The sequence below is a fragment of the Poecilia reticulata genome, chromosome 2 (genome assembly GCF_904066995.2).
Source record: "Poecilia reticulata chromosome 2, P_reticulata-male-v2, whole genome shotgun sequence".
In the NCBI taxonomy this organism is placed as follows: domain Eukaryota; kingdom Metazoa; phylum Chordata; class Actinopteri; order Cyprinodontiformes; family Poeciliidae; genus Poecilia; species Poecilia reticulata.
Window position 1 is genome coordinate 26,048,055 of NC_088831.1, and position 18,856 is coordinate 26,066,910.

The 18,856-nt window shown below is 39.6% G+C and overlaps 1 protein-coding gene across 4 annotated transcripts in view; it reads right to left on the reverse strand.

The window, feature by feature from the left end:
- Positions 1-18,856, reverse strand: part of arhgef7a (Rho guanine nucleotide exchange factor (GEF) 7a) — a 153,386-nt gene that overhangs the window by 22,250 nt on the left and 112,280 nt on the right. The window lies entirely within an intron of this gene.

An 18,856-nucleotide genomic window follows, 5' to 3' on the forward strand; every position in this document is an offset into this window, starting at 1 on the left:
CGTAGTTCTTACAGCATCAAGGTGGAGAAATACACACACACGCACGCACGCACACACACACACACACACACACACACACACACACACACACACACACACACACACACACACACACACACACACACACGCACACACACACACACACACACACACACACACACACACACGTTCTACAGCAACAAACACACGACTGGGTTAAATAAAGGATTCCTAATTAAACGCAGGTTCACGGTTGTGTGATGAGGCCGAGCCTTTCCCCCACTGTTTAATTTACTACTCGTATTGAGTACCTCAAAGATTAATTTATTCTCAGACTAAATCTTTGCATGCTTGTTGTGCAAACATGGGAGCAGAGACCGCGATCGAGAAGGGTCTGCTTTGTTAATGAGTCCCGCAGGACGCTTTCCGCCTGTTGCAGCGGCTTCCCGCGGCTCCGCTCCTGCCACAGCTGACAAACTTAAGCCCCCCCTGACTTGTAGCACCTGTAGCTGGCAGGTGCATTTAGTGCCTAAGACGTCCACGTGCTTGGCACTTGAGTTTTGTTCAACTTTCTAGGAAACAGTACCAAGATAGGACTATAAAAAGGTCACAACATGAGGACTTCTTGATACATTTTTCTTGCATTCAATTAGGGTTTCCCAATTTATTACGTATTCCACACTGCAATGTTGGTGTGCACAAAGTAGATGCACTGTTTGGAATGCAATGTTTGTTGGATATTCTACTCTATTTGTCAAAAATGTATATTTTTGCATGCCAATAATATCTTCACATTTTACCTTTTGCATGTAGTCTCAGAGGTCTGATGAGACATGTTAAAGGAGAACACTAAATATTGATGCAGTCGCATCGCCATTGCATTATTTCCATACATGTTGCAGCCTTTTGGATAGGCCAACACAAAATAGCACATACTTATGGGGAGGAAAGAAAATGGAGATAAGTTTTTTCAGTTTTTACAAATGATTATCCAGAAAGTGTTGAAAGCATTTGCATTCACCTACTTTGACTATAACAGTGTGACTGACCTACTCAAAACTGGACATCTTCTTTTTTTTTATGACTATATAAGGTTGGCCACTCCCTGTGTTTACCAGAGAAATATGTTAGAAACCAACGATCCAACCACAGGACATGCTTGGACATTAGGGCTATATAGGGTTAGACGATTATTTGTCTAACCTAGAAAAAAAAGAAAGACTTTTTTGGTGAATAAGTCCCATTCAAACTGAGCCCAAACCATTCGCTAAAATCAGGCTCGATCAGCCAATTTGTTCAACCCCAGCTGTTTTACATGTTCACGTCAGCAGACATCTTTATGTGGACGTCTTGCCACTTTTCAATCATAGTTTCAGATTAAATGAAGGGGAGTGCCGTCTTCACTGTGTCTGGTCAACAAACTTTCATTGAGGGAAGAAGCCACCTAATCAATTCAAGGCAGTAAATAGACATTAAGTGGAAAGTAACGACCACATGTTTTACAAGTAGAAAGTCTGAAAAGAGGGGCATCGGCACACTTTATGCTGATACCCGTAAATAAAATGTAATGCAACGGACCTTCAGCTGGAAAGAGAGTCTATCTGTCTACCTGTGTGTGATTTGATCTCAGTGTAATTACAGTTGTTTCATGAAGGCCTCGGGGGTTTGTTAGAGAACATTAAAGGACAAAGCTATGGAGGTAACAGGGGTAAAGTTATGGAAGAGTTTAAAACTTTTGCAAAGTACAGATGTGTTTAAATAGCCCTTTGATTCAACATAACCCTGCTGCAGGTGGTTAACCAGCTTTTTGCCCTCTTTTATCATCCTCACTCGCAAAAAAACAAAAACAAAACCCTGCCTGCCTCCAGATTAAAGCTAAAACTTCTGCATTCAATCACAGGAGATTACTTTTGCCACTTTTGAAAGACATGCTACATAAAAAGAAATAAAAAATAGAAACCACCACATAAACCATATGACAAGATTGACACAGAGTGGTTTGGCTAAGTAAAAGGTGGGTTAGGTAAGTGAGGGGGAGAAGAGAAGGAGATCAGATCAAGTTCAGGTCTAAAAGGGTCAGGAGAAAGAGGGAGCCAGTTGTCTAAAAAGCAAAGGTCTTAGCTCAGCCGCACTCTCACCCTCTTCATCACCACAACACGGTGCTCCAAACTCTAAAAGACCAATAAAGGCAATTGATTTAGAAGGATAACCATAGGAGAACGGAGGAAGAGATTGCTACGTCGCGTGGACGGAGATGCAGAACAGATAATGCCGGACTTCAAAACGTATTTTAGTAAATAATGCAATGCATTTGATGCAGTCTAGAGAAGCCCGGCAAACTAAAACCACCAAACCAGAGAGTGCGCTTTTTTGTTTCGCGAGAGAGCGTAACATGTCATTCAAATCAGGGCACTCTTGTCTACGAGCAGTTTGTTCTTTTGTTTGCTCCGTGCGCTCTATTTTCATCTTGTTCTCTCGCAGGAGAGGAGCTACATGAGGGCTTGATGGAGTGGTGAGTCAGAGATGGGGTGACACCGAGGGAGAGAAAGTGAGAAAAGGAGGAGAAGAGGGAGACCAGGGAGGCCGGTGTCAATCCCGTGGCAAACAGCGGCGGATAATCATGGGCTTTAGGAAAACACTGTGTCCATAATGCTATTACCCAGGATTACCTACTCCAGCGGAGAAGGCGAGACTCTCTTCACAATGTGCCACAGACCTTTCAGATAATCATCTTATCACAGATGACAAACCCAGAAGAAACATCCCATTATTCAAGAGGGAGTGGGAAAAAAAAATAAATAAAAAATCCTGCAGCATGTTTGGATGAAGACATATTGTAAGCCTAAATTATTCAAGTGGAAAAATATCAGATTTTGAAATTAGCACGCCAGTCACTTTCACACTCTCTTCCTCCTTTTTTTGTGTGTGTTTTTTTCTCCCCCTCCATTCTCTCACTGTCTCTTTCTCCCTGGGTGCTTTCTCTTTTTCCCCGCAGGGCAATTAGAGACAAGATTTTTACACATTGTTCAGCTTATCAATTAGCCATAACACCTTCCCCTCTGATTGGTCTGTAACGAACATAATGGTTTTAACAGTCAGGAGTTGCGACTCTTAGAGGTGCCGTGCTAATGGTGTCGCCACAGCGATGGAGTCAGAGTAACAGCTTTGCAGAAAGGCAGAAGGAGGAGGAGGAGGAGAGGGGGGTAAGTCAGCTCTCCCTAACACATCTCTAATTAGAGCTCACAGTCAGTCATTACTGATGTAATAGGGTGTAACACTAATGGCTATCAGGCAAGCCCCCACAAACAACTGAGGGGGGCTCTTGTAAGGTGAGAGGAGCTGAAAATTTATGGAGGAAGAGGGGAAAAAAAAGGAGATTACATTGAGGAGGCAAGGCGAGATGGAAAGTTGGAGTGAAGATGTGTTTGGATAAGGGGTCAAGGAATGATGTTAAAAAAAACAAAAAAAAAACATGTCTTGCAGCAGAGAGGGTTTTTAAAAGTGAAGCAGTCAGACAAGGTCAGGGTCCATTAATGGAAAACCTCTTTGATGACGGGGAAATCTGTCACGTTTGTCTGGCCAGATGCAGACACTTGCAAAACAAAAGGAGAAAAAGGACAAAAATTACAAAAAAAAAACCAAAAAAAAAACATGGGAGAGAGAAGGCTCTAGCAGGTTTGTTTGTTCACGGGGAGGCAGATGACCCAAAGCGAAGCGGGAAGAGCGAGAGGCGGGCAAACTCGAGAGGAAAGTTAACCACTTTGGCACTTAGACCTTGTTAGTGTGGATGCACTCAAAGGCCCATTCAGCTCCTGATGCATGTTTTTATGCTTTTCTGTGCTAAATTGCAGCATCTGTGTCAAAACAGAGCCAAAGGACTGAGGACAAGTAAGATGGACATGAGGAAACCACTGCTGAGAGAAATTAAAGGTGAAAGTCCTTTGAGAGAGCTGCGAGTCCTCCATATTGGCCCTGTGTGCACTGGGAAACCAAAGTCTGTTTGCAACATAAAGTCACTTATGGCGATGTCGACCTTTGTTGGGCCATAGCTTATCTTATTCCAGCCAGAAAGCAATCTTGTGTTGGATGTATTCAATTTATCCTGCTGCAGAAAATTAGGATATAGAAGGAAATTCAATTTCAGCATAGTTTATTACGTCTATATATATCGCTTTATATGACTTGACAAGTGTATAATTGTGAAGTTTAAGATGAAATTTCAAAATACTTAAAAATCAGAGAAGCATATATATATATATATATATATATATATATATATATATATATATATATACATGCGCTCTCCTGGATTGGATGTTTAGCAAGTGCCACCAGAGCATTTTGTAAAGTCAATGTTTAACTTCACAACATGCTGGCTGTAAAGTGAAACATTGCTGGTATTCCAGCTTCCCAAGCTGCACCTTTTAATATTTCTAATATATTTTATGAAAAAAATAAGTGAATTTCTAACTACTGAGCTGTAATTAGGCAGGGTCCACTCTAGACATTTTACCATTTACTGTTTATAATATAATTATCCCTTGGCACCATCATAAAATTACCAAAGAAATAAATAAATAAAAATAAAAATAAACATTTATAGAAATTCCCACGCTCTTACCCCATGCCCTCTCCTGGGCCTCCTGGAGAGGACACAGAAAAGACAGGTGAGCAATTATATCTGAGCAACTTCAAGCAGCTATTTTATGCCGACACTTTGACCTCTAGACTTTAGAAAAACCTAAGCAAACATTTATATGTAAACAGTAAACCTTGTTCGATTCCTCCCATAGGCAACCACCACACGTCTTAATTAAGAAGCAGCCGCACAGCGTCTGACACAAACAACCACTTGCTAATTATTAAAATACTCAATAAATATTGAGTAAATAACTCTAACTTTTTGTGTGCAAATGATAACTGATTTACAAATCTACGTTTAAAGTGCAGTTTTGAGTAAAGTGCTTTCCATAAAGTGCTCTTAAAGTGCTGCACAAGTTAGCAGAGTACAAATGGTACCAGTAACGGATACCTCTTCATTATAACGACTAATTAGTTTGCATCACTGGCTCTTTTTAGAGCTCATCAAAAGTATGAACTGTTGCAGCATGACAAAAATGTGAAAAAGTTAAGAGTATGAATCATTTTCTAAGGCAATCTTTTCGCTAATCTGAAGCCTTAAGGAGAGGAAATGCAATCATTTACAGTCTCATAATCTCAAAATAATGTTGTGCGATAACTGTCGCTGACTTATTATGGCAAAAGATCATAAATTCATGTTTTATTTCAATAGAGAGCGTGTTATTCACAGCATTAAACAGGTTAGGTAAAATTGCCGCTGTGCGTTTTATTAACACGGGTTCAGAAATATAAATGCTTCTAAGGCAGATAACTGCTGGCAAAACTATTTTCTATATAATGAGAGTGTTATCAGTTAGATGTTAAATTTACAAACACTCTAATCCAGGGGCGAATGATAACTATGTACAGGTGCTTTATCTGAGTACAACCCTCCAATACAATTGTATTTTAAAGTACCTTAAATATAGTCATGTTGACCAAAACTCCTGCACATCAAAAACGAAATTAAAACCCAGAAAATGTAGGATTCTGAATATTTTGCAACTCTAAGCTTCTTGTTTTCCTCTGCTCTTAGTGCTCTACTTTTTCTGCAGCTTTTAAACATCCAGTCTGAGGTCTACTGGAACAAGTAGGACCAGAGAACCGAAAGTCTGTTTTCATTTATACTTTTACCGCAGTCTAAAAAAAGTGCTTCTGTTCTTTATGTTTATTGAAAAATGATGCAAAAAAAAAAAAAGCATCTTTTGGTCATTCCATTCCACGAATGTAGCAGTCTTTAACCCTTTAACTGTCAGTCTCAAAGTGTTTACATGTTTTCCCAATGAAGACACACTTAATAAACTCCAATATCTCTGCAGAAATTTGAGAACAGCGCACAACCTTAAAACCGGTTGGGGATATTTTCTTTCCTCCTCTTTACATTTCTTGCTTCTCAAACTTTGTCTTCAAAACAAGGCACTTTTCTGCACATTTCAGGTGTTTCTCTGAGCTGACACATATGATCCAAAAATGATTAGTAACCTCAATAAGCTTACATTTTAATATGCACGCACAAAAATCTGTTTGCTGCTCGGGATTTGCTTTATCCAACATCAGCTACATTCAGGTGGAGCAGGAAGGTCTGAATCTCAAAGACCATGTGAGGAACCTGTAGAGCTGTTCCAAAATGAGATAAGTCATTATTCATTACGTGTTGTAATCAAAAACAAACTGTGTCTATCAATTTAGTAGCTCTTCATATCAGTTAGTAAACCTAAAGCATCTCTCAGTATGTACAACATGATTGGTGACTCCTGCTCTAAATCAAGTCCTTTATTTGGTTGAGACTGACTTGCAGCATTTAGTATCAGCATTAGCAATGTATTGCATCTGTAATGTATTCGAATGATACTTGAATATAACAGTCATTAGCAACCAATTACTTTGCTGCTAGTACTTTAAAACTCTTTGTTTTAGGGTATTTTATGCTGCATTTTGTAACAGTTTCTTTTAACATTTTTAATATATTAAACTTGTTTGAATATTTATTTATTTTTTTACATTGCAACCTTGTTTGAAGATGCCTTCGTGTTTATGTGAAGATAATTATGGACACTCATCATGCACATGAACACAGAAAGCATCCGTAGGTTTCTACGAATGCATTTGAGTCATTCTCATTTTTGGAAAATACATCATGCATCTTCACAGTATGATGAATTTGGCGAACAAGTTTCTTTCCTCTCCAAAAGTTAAAAATATTAGACATAGAGGTATAAATATTTCCACACATCCCATTGACGTTTGGTGGCAGAGAAGGCCAGCGGGTTTTGTAGCAGTCAAGAACCTCCTGGCATGATCCGGGCCCGACATTTGACCCCGCTTCTGATCAGAAATGATAGAGCTCATTTAAACTGGTTGGTTTCCTGGCACAGACCCAGCTTAAGCATAGTTCATAAATTTTCAATAGGGTTGAGGTCTGGGCCATTACAGAGGCTTATTGTTAACACACGTTATGTATTCCACAACAGGTTCTGATGAGCTTTCTGGATCCTCGTTCTGGTGGAGCACCCAGTTCTGCTCAAGTTTCAACCATAAAGCTTTTGATTTAAGGTGAATTTCGAAATAGCTCAGCTTCTTTGTTTAGTCCATCTTCTTTGTGCAATATGCAGACCCGCAGCATGATGCCACCACCCTACTTGACACTTGGTGTTGTGTCTTAAAGATACAAATTGAGCCGTTATTTAAAATTCACTTCTTGTCTTTTTCAAACTCAGTGGACAACGACAGAAAAACTTTCAGATATGCCAGGTTATGCTGCCTAAAAGGTCCAGTTCCAGAACAAACCAATCAATTTAAATGAGATCCACCAATTCTGCCAAAAAAGAATAGTCAATTCTCCAGCCAGAATTAGACCAGGGTCCTATTAATGGTAGAAAATCTTTGTTTTTTCTGCAATTTGCTTAGGAACATTTATCCAGATTTTAGTGACTGAACCCCAGAGAAACATTTAAAGTGTGTAACCTATTCTGTGGCTCCGCAAAACAACAGGGGAAGCCGCTTGGCCTTTTAGGGGGCTGCAGGACTTCAGGGGAGCTCTCCTTTCCTGAACTCAGCCATGAAGGCATGTTTGATTATGAGTGTGGATGTGTGTATATCCGAGACGTGTGGATGAAGGTGGGAGGGAGACGGGCTCCTCTAAGTGTCGTCCCTCACCCAGAATTTAAAATAAGGTCACCATCCCCAGGAGGCCTCAAGTCAAAGCGCCCCTTCTTCACCTGCCCTTTAACTCTCTTCATCATGTTCTTTTTCTTCCTTTTTCTGCTCTTCAACTCAGTTTCTCTCCTCTCTTGTCACGCTTTCCTTTCCCTCTCTGTTTAAACACAGTTGCTTGGTTTGCCACTCTCCCAAAGCGAGTGTAAACACCAAAGGAACAGCATCTCAAAGAGTCCGCCTCTTCACTTGTACTTGTGTTAACTATTGTCCTTCACCTCAAAAGTTGGAACTTGTTTTTTTTTCTGCTTGTTTGATTTTGTCCTGGTTTCAGCGCAAAAAAGAAGAAGAAGAAAAAAAGAAAAAAGCTTCCAATAACGTCATTGGCTCTTTAAACAGTAATTTGATTGGCAAAATGAATTTTCTGGATTAGCAAAACAATAACAGAAATGGCATAGTGTGTGATAAGGCAGGCAATAAGTGCATTAAAGCTTGTGGTCCAAGTGTGTGTGTGTGTGTGTGTGTGTGTGTGTGTGTGTGCTTAGTTGCACAGATGCATATCCAACAGGACGCATAGTAAGCACGACAATAACTCACCATTCTAATGCTAATCAAGGAGGCCATTAATGTTTACATTTAAAATCAGGCCATGCAAAAGAAATACATTCACTGCCAGCTAAACTGGGATAATTGGTTCCCTCTTAAACCCATATTCCATTAACTCAGGTGAATCCATCTGAGTTTCATCAAATTTCTGCTTCATTTTGCATAATAAAACAATTTAAAAAGATAATGACATATTCAGTATTACTCCAGGAAGAAGAACGCCTGTAAGAAACTAATTTGTAAAAAGGGCTTTTTGTTCCAGCCTACCTGCACATGGAAATATTTATAAAGGGTTTTCCTGAGTCAGTAGAGGATTTATGTGTACCTTAAATCTTTAACTGTGTTTATTGTTTATTGAAAATTACTGACTTGTACATAAAAAGCTTGTTGATCATTTACGTGCGTGTTATGTTCATGAGATCTTGTTTTGCTCTGTAAAAACGGCACCTTCTGTCAGGATTTTGAAGTCGTTGATATCTACAGCATAGGACTCTCTTGGCTTTTCCGTCCAACATTTAGTTGGTTACAGAGATGGAAATGAACTGTTTCTCTTAGGCTATTATTTACTCAAAAATGATTGTAGTTCCCCCTTTGAATCTGATCCTTCACCTACAAGAACTCTCTATTTTTCCAGATCACTTCAGATGATTTTGCCGCAGTGTAGGTTCAGACTCGGTCAAAACAAAAGTCATTCCCGCCGTGTTGTCATCGACTTTCTCCTTGCTTTTGTCCTGTCTGTCTATAGAAAGCTGCCAGCAACTGTGTGAGTGTCTTACTATGGGACAAAGATTTTACTGAAATTCAGACAGTTTCATAGCAGTCCACAGTAAATTACTGATCTCAGTTTTAGTTGTTTGTGTTAACTTTGAACATCAATCTGTCTTTTGTTTAGTGGAACTATTACATGTCTAAATATTAAGACATAGTCAAGTTGTTACAGCAAAAATTTATGGATTAATGCACTTTGGAAATTAAAGAAGTGACTCTGATGCTTAGAGAATCTATTTTAGAAAACAATAATATAATCCCTTTAATTCTGGCTGTGCACCATGACCTAGTTATTTCATTATGCCTGCTTTTGATTGATTGATTGATCCTTCATCCATGGATCTGCATTTGGACATTCACGGTGAACTGTAGACTCCCTCAGGAACCAAGCCAGAAAAATGACTGCTCACCTTTCCAGATTTGGATGTGCTGAACATTTAGTTTGCGTCGTAAGCTATGCCATGTTCATCGGCTATGTCGACCTCGCTGCTGCTTTTTTAATGTTTGTAGTTTGATGTCATTGTAAGGAACCTGCACAAACCCAGAACCAGGAGAGATCAGCACTGCCAGCAGCCTCAGAGTGACGTCCCAGTGGTTTGTCCAGTTACTCAGAACATCTTCTAAACAAAGTGACAGGCATTTGGGAGCTGAATGTCTGAAGAGATGTAATCTGGTTCTGGGAGAAAACTGAACCAAAAGTTAATCTGGTACCAAGAGAAGGCATTCTTTTTTTTAAGTTGTGTTGTGGCATTTCTGGTGCTTAACACTGACATGTCGAGATTAGTTCTGAAACTTGGCTTCACCTCCTTTTTACTGTTCTCTCTTTATCCAAATCAATATAGACATTTAAAGCTAAATCAAGTCATTAAAATGCCCTATTTCGGGCTTCTAAAATACTGGCAAATTCTTAATTAATTTTAAGTTTTAATCAGTATTAACTGTTGTAGTTTGTTTATTTTCTGATTATCAGTCTTGTCTTTAGTTTGTGGATTATTTTATCTTTGGTTGTCTTTGATTTGTGTGAGCTAATTAAAAGTTAATTAATTAATCTTAGATGATAAGCAATAACATTAATTCTTGATCTTAGCTGCTTGTTCTCAGAAACAGAGGGCTCCAGACCGATCTCTGACTTTGGGACGATCTCAAGCTGCGTTTTTCTGGTCTCGGGCTCGGAGTTTGCAGTTTGAGTCTCAGTCTTGGTTTTGGAAGAACTGGCTTTGCCTTCTTGCACTAAAGAGTTTTTACAATATTTATACAAATCTTTAACAGTGGGGTCTTTTTTTATTTTTTATCTTTGTGCGATTCCAAATTCATTCTAAATCATTAGAAATATAAAGAAAACTTGGTTCTAATTAATCTTTCTGATTGATCTTTGATTTTGAGATTACTTTGTTCAAACAGAATAATTTATTTATCTGTTGATTTTTTTTCTTTTGCTTAATGCTTCACAAGGATTATTTAGAAGGCAAACGCATGAGTTTTACACTACCTGACTTTCCCATTAAGTATTGCATCGTCTACATGTTCCACTCTAAGTGCATTTTCACTCAAGGACTATTGGTGCTGGTGCACTATCTGCTAATACAATATGAAAATGATGATTAGGTTCTCTGTAAATAATCTCAATGCAAACACAAAGATCATTTTAAGGCTGATAAAATAACATTCACGTGAACACTAATTGTATTTTGTAGACTTTTTTTTCTAGACTTTTTTATTCTATGGATTGCTTTTTCAAAAATGGTAGAGGTCTGCATAATATCATACCTGCAAAAACTTTTTAGTCTGAATTTCTACTAAATGCAGATACCAAAACCGTTAAGTATTGCAAGGGACACGTTTACTACGTACAACCTGTCGACAGAAAGTCACTTAAAAAACCCTGAACTGTATCTTTACAGACGTGTGAAAGTCTCTGCTATGCGTGAAATCATTGAAATCATCTAAAATCTTCTCTGTTTGTATATCTTTCGTTGACACAGAGGTATGAATGCACAATAAAATGCAATGCACACATTAACCATGAGCTATTTCCAGTAGGATGTGTCGCTGGAGTCATGCTTGATTAATTTGCAAGTTTGCACTGCCAAGAACAACAGAACTTGAGCTGCAACAATCCACTTGTGCAGCGGTGTGTAAGGGTGAGTGTGTTTGAGTGTACAATGTGTGCATCAGTCAATAATCCTGCAAGAAAAAAGGGCAAAATTATAAAAACACAGAAAATTATCCTTGGTTATGTTACCCTTTAAGCAATATCTATTGTGTCTGTCTTTGTACCAGAGGCAATTATTGTGGTGAAAACACTTATGGTTTATACAGTAAGCAGTCTCACACGTCTCACTCTCGCACTAACTCGCGCGCACACACCGACGCACACGCATGCACGCACACACACACACACACACACACACACTGTGTAATGGATAGGAGCTGGCTGAGGGCGTCTGTCAGGGGCGACTGTTCTAATCAGAGCAGTGGGGAGAGAGATAAAGGAGAAAATAATGAGTGTGGCATCGGGCCTTTCATAGCGCAACAAAAGGCCACGGGATCAGATAGACACACACAATGTGGAGAGGAGAGGAAGGGAGGAGAAGAAGAGAGGAGAGGAGAGGGGGAGAAAGGGAGGAATGGGAGGAGGCATAGATCTGTGAGACTGAACGAGGGGCTGGCCATGAAGAGGGTTTGCAAATAAGCCTCCTTGCACTGCAGGTCATTACAATGCGAGTTAGTTATGTCATATCACAAATGGTCAGTTATGTCTTGGCTTTCCTTCGGAGGATGCCAACAAGCCGAGGAGACGGACCACTTAAACCAAAAATTACAATCACAAATTTCATGGCAATTTATTAGGATTAAGTGTCCAGAACACAAATCTATTTATTAATTTTTTTTTACAAACCTCCCTCTGAAAAATATGACATGCTTTTATTTCCAGCTCCTTTTACACTAACGTCTTCAACAACAACAACAAATACAGTAAAACCAACAGATTTATATTAGAGAAAGACAATTATTGTGTAGTTTATTGGTGTCTGGACAGAACAATGACTTGTGAACTATCTGAATATTGATAAACTCTATTTAATAAAGTTCCTAAATCCCAAACACTGACCGTATGGCTGGTTTTGTTAATTTTGTCGCTTGAGCAATTTATTTCCAGGGTTGGTTCCTTGGTAACATCAATAAAATGACTATAATGACTATATCTGGAATTATGATTGAAAGCAATTAATGTGCACTGTTTAGCTGCACAGCTTGACGTAACCGGTACACTGAAGTACTTTATGTAATAACAGGTATTATATCTGCAGGCTCTGACGAAAAGGTAAAAAATGCTTTCCTATTGTCACTTTTATGATCATGGCCATACAATCCGGTGATAAAAGATATCTCCCCATATATCCCTCATCCTTTTTCCAGAAGTAACATAAACTTTAAATAGTCAGGTGGCAGAACCTGTTCATAAAAAAAATATTTCATGCCCTCCATAAGTCCGTCTTTTGTGGAAGAAACCCGTTAGAAGTGTCCTTTAAAGTTTACAAGGCTTGTAGAGGACGCAGCAGCTATGTTTCAGAAACATAACTCTAGTCAATCCAGAGCAAAATTAAACTTTTTGACCGATGTTAACACAACAATATTCAGTGTGAAACTGGGGAAAGCTTTTATTCAGCAGGAACTGGGAAGCTGTTCAGGTTTAAATATGGAGCATATAGAAACCAAAAGGACAGTTCTGGAGCTCCGGTTAAAAACTGCAAGAAACTTGAAACATGGGGGAGGGGGAATAAAATCACTTTAACAGGATTTCAACCCTAACACACCGCTGGAGCTTCAGTGGAATGGTTTAGATCAAACGTGCTCGTGTGTTCAAATGGCCTAGTCAAAGCCGAGATCTAAATTATTTTTAAAATCTGAAGTGAAGAGTTGAAATCTGATTTCACAGCCACTCTCTATTCAATCTCTCCGAGCTGAAGCTGTTTTGAAAAGAGGATTGGGCAACGTTCTCTGTGAAATATGTGGGCGGTTTAAGTTTTAGCACAAAACTGGGAAAACGTTTGAGGGGTATGAACACTTTAGCAAAAATACTGTACACCTAATTGTTGTTATTTTTTGCTTTAAAATACTTTTCCCGGGCTTCTGCCCTCCTCTTTCTCACTGCTGATTAGTGCTGCTTCATTTGCTGCATGTGACAATTTCCAGTCATCCTTTGATTATTAATGCTTAATTTACCCAGATTACACTCCTTTGATTATTAATGCCTAATTTAGCCTGATGACACCAATCATTAAACAGTGCACCAAACTGAGAGCAAACAACCTCAGCAGTCCTCCAGCGTACCGACACAACCTCCCCCTGCAGATAATGATACCGTTCCCAGAGGCCGGCCGGAGTTAAGTCGATGCCGGCATTTTTTCACCCAAACTCCCATCAAACTTTAAAGGGAGAAGAAATACTAATTAGAAACTGCAAGCAAGGAGGAATGAGCAGGCAGACTCAGAACAGAAAATCCCATTCAAAGACTTAATGAGCTTGTCGAAGCTGAATAATTGATTTCTAATTCTAGCCTGCAGCTGTTGACCCGACCAGGGAGTGTTTTGAATGGAGCTGAAATATGCTGCGCTCTGACTTGACACCACTAGCTTTCTGGTGAGGAAGCCATTACCAAAAAAAAAAAAAAAACACACTTCCACAACTACCTCACACCTTCATGTTTGTTTATTTAATAAAAACACTTTTAAGTGTCGCTGAGCCTCCCTTCAACATCCGTCACACGTAATTCCCCTGACGTCTCAATCCTCCCACAGATCTTGCCGGATGTGTTTTATTTTATTTTTTATTTTTGTGACAGGAGGCAGTTTCCTTTTCAGCCGCAGAAAGCTCGGCGAGGTAAGGCTCTCCCAGCGCTGGGAGCCGCAGTCCGTATCAGATTGTGGGTGTTTTATGTTTCGCTCATTTGCTGCCGAGTGATTCTTTGTTGCCCTGCGTGGACGATCATATCCTGGGGGGTTCTGGGGCAGGAGCAGCATAGAGCACCCTGTGTGTGAACCACAGCCGCCCAGCGTCCCTGTAAGATGACCTCACGGAAAATAGGCCTAATTATTACCGTGACAGCCCGCGCTATCATATTCTGCCAGATCAGTCACTACACAGGAGAGACAGGGCGGGAGAAAAATTAACAGAAATATATACCCCAGTGGCACCAGGCCCCCCCCCACCACCACCACCACCACCACCCCGCCCCTCTTGCCTAAACTGAGCCCATTTATTTTTAATGCCCTAATCAACGGGGGCCCAAACGTGGCCCGGCTCTTGCTCACCTGCACAGACACAGGTGAGTCCAGGTAGGGACGGACAGGAGAGGCTCGCGCTGGAATAAATCTAACCACGTCTAGAAACTTCCAGCTCCTAGACATGCAGAGAGACAAATTGCCAAAAGATGCTGAAAAGACGCTCTAATTACAAGAGCCAGAGTTTAAGGAAGACAGCGGTGATTAACTTGAGGCCCATCCTGAACTCATGAGGCTGTAGTCATTAGGGCCGGATCATTATATGATAGATTTCAGGGCTATTTGCCTGGTTTTGTTCCCAGAGACAGTTTTCCAAGAGACACCCTGGGAATGGGACATACTACACCAACAAGCTACCCCCGTGAGAAAAAAACACAGCAAATATATCAATGCTCTGTGGTGACGTGTGCTTGTGTTCTTCATCCTGTGCGAAGAACACAAGATGCTGCCTGAAGTCACTATGAACAGGAATGACTACAAAACACAAAAAGAGGAAATATAACCTAAAGAATGTTTACAAAATTTTTCTCATACTTTTGCTTTAGTTTATTGTTATTGGCGTTGTGTCTCTCCCATTGTTTTTGCATTGTGTCGACTCCATTGATTATTTTAAAATACAGGTAAAAGCCTACTTGCATAGACAAACCTTTCATTTAATTTGATGTTTTTGCTATGCATTTTGTGAAGCACTTTGTGATTTTACTTGTGAACAGTGCTATTCAAATAAAATTTCATGTACTTTTCCAGGCTTATTACGAGGTTTATCAGTTTGTAACATTTATAAACATGATTGTGCTTATAAATCATGTTAGTTAACATGATTTTAAGTACCAGGCCACCTGTTCAGGAAAAATTCAATGTTCTGGTACAGTCAAGCTGAGTGGGAAAATAAAATGGAAAATAAAATCTAAAAAATTATCATTACTCCTCAAATAATTGTTTTTTCACAACTTGGAAAATGTGCACAAACCTTGCTTATTTTCAGAGTATTTTTACGCATGTATCTTAAATTGTTAAAGAAAACCTATGTTGGCTCATTTAAAATCAACTCTTCACTGCTCAAAGTCGCAGTAATGTATTTTAATTTCAGTAACATGTTTTAAATCTATCAAACATCATTGTTTCATCTGGCAGACTTTATTACCGAATCAGCATCTGGAGTTACTTTTCACTACATCCTCTCTTATGTCAGTAAATGATGAGATTGAAAGCAAGAGTGACTTTTGAATTTTTGTTGGATGTTACTTCTCACTCAGGATAATCATTCAGAAGCTAATTATTATAAATTTTTTTTTCTCAGTCGAATCAAAATTTGCTCGATGTTATGATGAGAAATGCACTCTGTATTTACAAATCAGGACCCTCTGCCTTTCAATCCCATCTTGTTATATTAATTTCTTTTTAATTGGTTCTCAACAGTTGAATTAAACATATTTAGTAATGAGGATTAAAAGTCTACAAAAATGAGGACACGGTTTTTTAGTTTTTAAATCTTTTAAAACCTCACATCTTATCAAGAGGACACTAAAACAACCAGGTGATCCTCCTGCAAATCTGGAGCTCCTGACAGAAAACTCAAAGCAAACTTGCCCTGCAAATTCTTCTGATGAAGCACAAACCTGCACAATACCAAGGTCAGCCAAAGCAACCAGGCGCAGCAGACATCTCAAGCAGACTTGCCTTGAGAAAGGGAAGATGCATGTCCAACAGAGGCATCATTTTGCAAGAGGAAGAATCAAGAGGAACCCGGTACACCTATTTACACTTCAGAAAAAGTCTGGCCAGAAGTGGCTCGCTCCCATGACAGGGAAATTACAACAAGTAGTATACAAAAGCCGAAGAATTGCCCTGAAAAGAAAGAGCAGCATGCGCTCCGGTCATACGATAGAAAATCTCAGATGTTAGCCGGTAACAGAGGGCAGTCTGCTGCTGCTGGACTGGAGAGGGCTGTAAGGAGGGAAGCGAGACCGAGGTTTCATGAAGGGCTGCAATTTTAAAGTCGGGGGAGGTATTGTCAATGATAAAATGTGTTGCTTCAGTGCATTGTAAAGTCGTTTATATTCCTTGAGACCTTTCAGGTTTTGTCGTTTTACAATGTCGATAAGACAAACACAAAACAGTGCCAATTTACAAAGCGGAAAGATAAAAAAAAATGTAAAAACTGCATCGTTTTGTGTGGCGTACTTTGTAATTACCTATCTTTCCTCTAAATAAATAAAGAAATAAATAGTTTTGAGAAGAAATCTAATAATTAAACAGAGTCCACCTGTGTTGTATTCAATCTTAGTAAAAATTCAGCCGTTTAAAACCACCCATCAGAGGTTTGTTGGAGAACATCAATGAACAAGCAGCTTAATGAAGAAGGGAGAAAGGTCAGCCATAATAGAGGGTTTGGGTTGCAAAACAATGTCCAGAACTTTGAACATCTCTCAATGCACACATCTGTCTACTTAAAGTGACAGCGCAGGCAAGGAGCATATCAGGGAAAACAACTGAGAGGTCCTGGATGCCTCATCAGGAGCTCCAGAAATCCACAGCTCAGGTAGAAAAATATGTCCACTGGATTACTTTTAGTTATGCCCTTACAGGAGAACGGCGAGAAGAACGCTAATGCTGAAAGAAAACTACAAGAAGCTCCACTCAGTGTTTAGCACAAGCCAAGTAAAGAGGCAGAAAATAGTGGAAAAGGTGCCTCTTGTCTGTTGGACTTTCAAAAACAAAATATTGCAAGTCTTGTGTTGAACAGTGCTGGTGAAAACCTAACGGACTCCCTCAATCCAACCTCACCCAACTTGAGATTTAAATTTTATTTTTTTTTGCAATGACGAAATGGCAGAAATTTCAAGTCTGACGGGTCTTAGAAGATCTCACAATGATGACCACAAATAACCTAATTAAAGGACATGGTGACAGAGTCAGAGAGGGCTGACTGATAATTACAAGCGTCACTTTAAAGCTTGATTACCTTACACTCACTTAACCGACAGAGTTAGCAAAAGAGATTTTTAGGCGTCGGACAAATTTGGGTGAGTGTGGGGTTTAGTTACACATTATGGTGTAAACAGGACGGGTTGGGTGTCAAAGCTGCAACCTTCTGATCTTTATCTCTGTGTCCTGAGCAACAGGTGAGGAAGCACATGGAGATGCAGAAAACACCGACTTCATGTGAATGCATAAAGGAGTGCAAAAAAGTTTGCCAAGCAGCTAATTAGTCGCCATGAGCCAAACTCTTGCAAATTAAGGGAACAACAACAAGTCAAAATTGATATTTATATATAAATAATTCTGGATATAGATGTGAGTCAGCCAAAAGCCGTACAACAGTATTAGAACAGCTTCTAAGTCTTGGATATCTGATTTTATGTTTGCACATTGTGTTCGTGGCTGCAGCTGTGACGCCTTTTTCTCTTTTTTTTGGGGGGGGGGAGAAAAGAATACAGTAGTCGCCCTTGTAACCCAGCTCTGCCCTCCACCTCCCCGGACCCTCTCGCTGTCACTGGCCATGTGTAGTGCGTAATAGGCACTGACAGTTGTGGTGCAGGTCAGTAACCCTGTGGCCCCGTCTAATTGAGGCTAAGGATCCCGGCTTGTCCTGCCATCTATAATTAACCACATCATCTGCAGCCATATGAAAGATTCAGCCAGACTAGGAGTGGCTGACACATGATCCAGCGACGCTTAATCCGCTCTATGGCGTACGATGCGTTTATTTGTGGATGCATCGTTGTAAGTTTGAAGAACCATTTGCCATTTGCCTTGTGATTTATCTGGCATAAATCACAAGGCAAATGGCAAATATAATGATTAAAAGAACGAGTTCACTCTTATAATCACACATTTTTTGTGTATTTTACTGGTGTTCTGTGTGACAGACCAACAAAAACTGACAAGGGAATGTTTGAAAGTGTTTTTGTTTTTTTTACAAATAAAAATTATGGTATTCACTTTCGTTTGCAGCACTTGTCTCAACAATCACAGCTTTAGTCTTTTAGTATGTGCCTCTATCAGTTTCGCCCATCTAACGACTGAAGTATTTGCTTGTTTAAATCTGTAAAATATCCTAAACTCAGTCAGATTGTTTGTTCTGCAAACATTATTTTGAAATGTGGCCCAGATTCTTAAAGACTGTAGATCTGGATGTTTGTTTTCAGTTTGTCGTCTGGTTTCCTCTCAGGATTGGCTTGAAATTGACTTCATCCAACTTTCTTTCGACTTTGGCGAATTTTATCTGTTCCTGCTCAAAATGATGGTCACAGCATCATGACGCCATCACCGTGTTTCACTTTAAGAGTAGGACGCTCAGGGTGTGATGTGCCATGTTACGTTTCTGTTTTCTACCAGGTTTACTGTGTCGCCTGTAAACAGGAGCCATCTCCTGAACTAATGGCCAAAGGTTTTCTAAAGGACAGATTTATGGACTGACACTTGTTGGGGAAATTCATAGA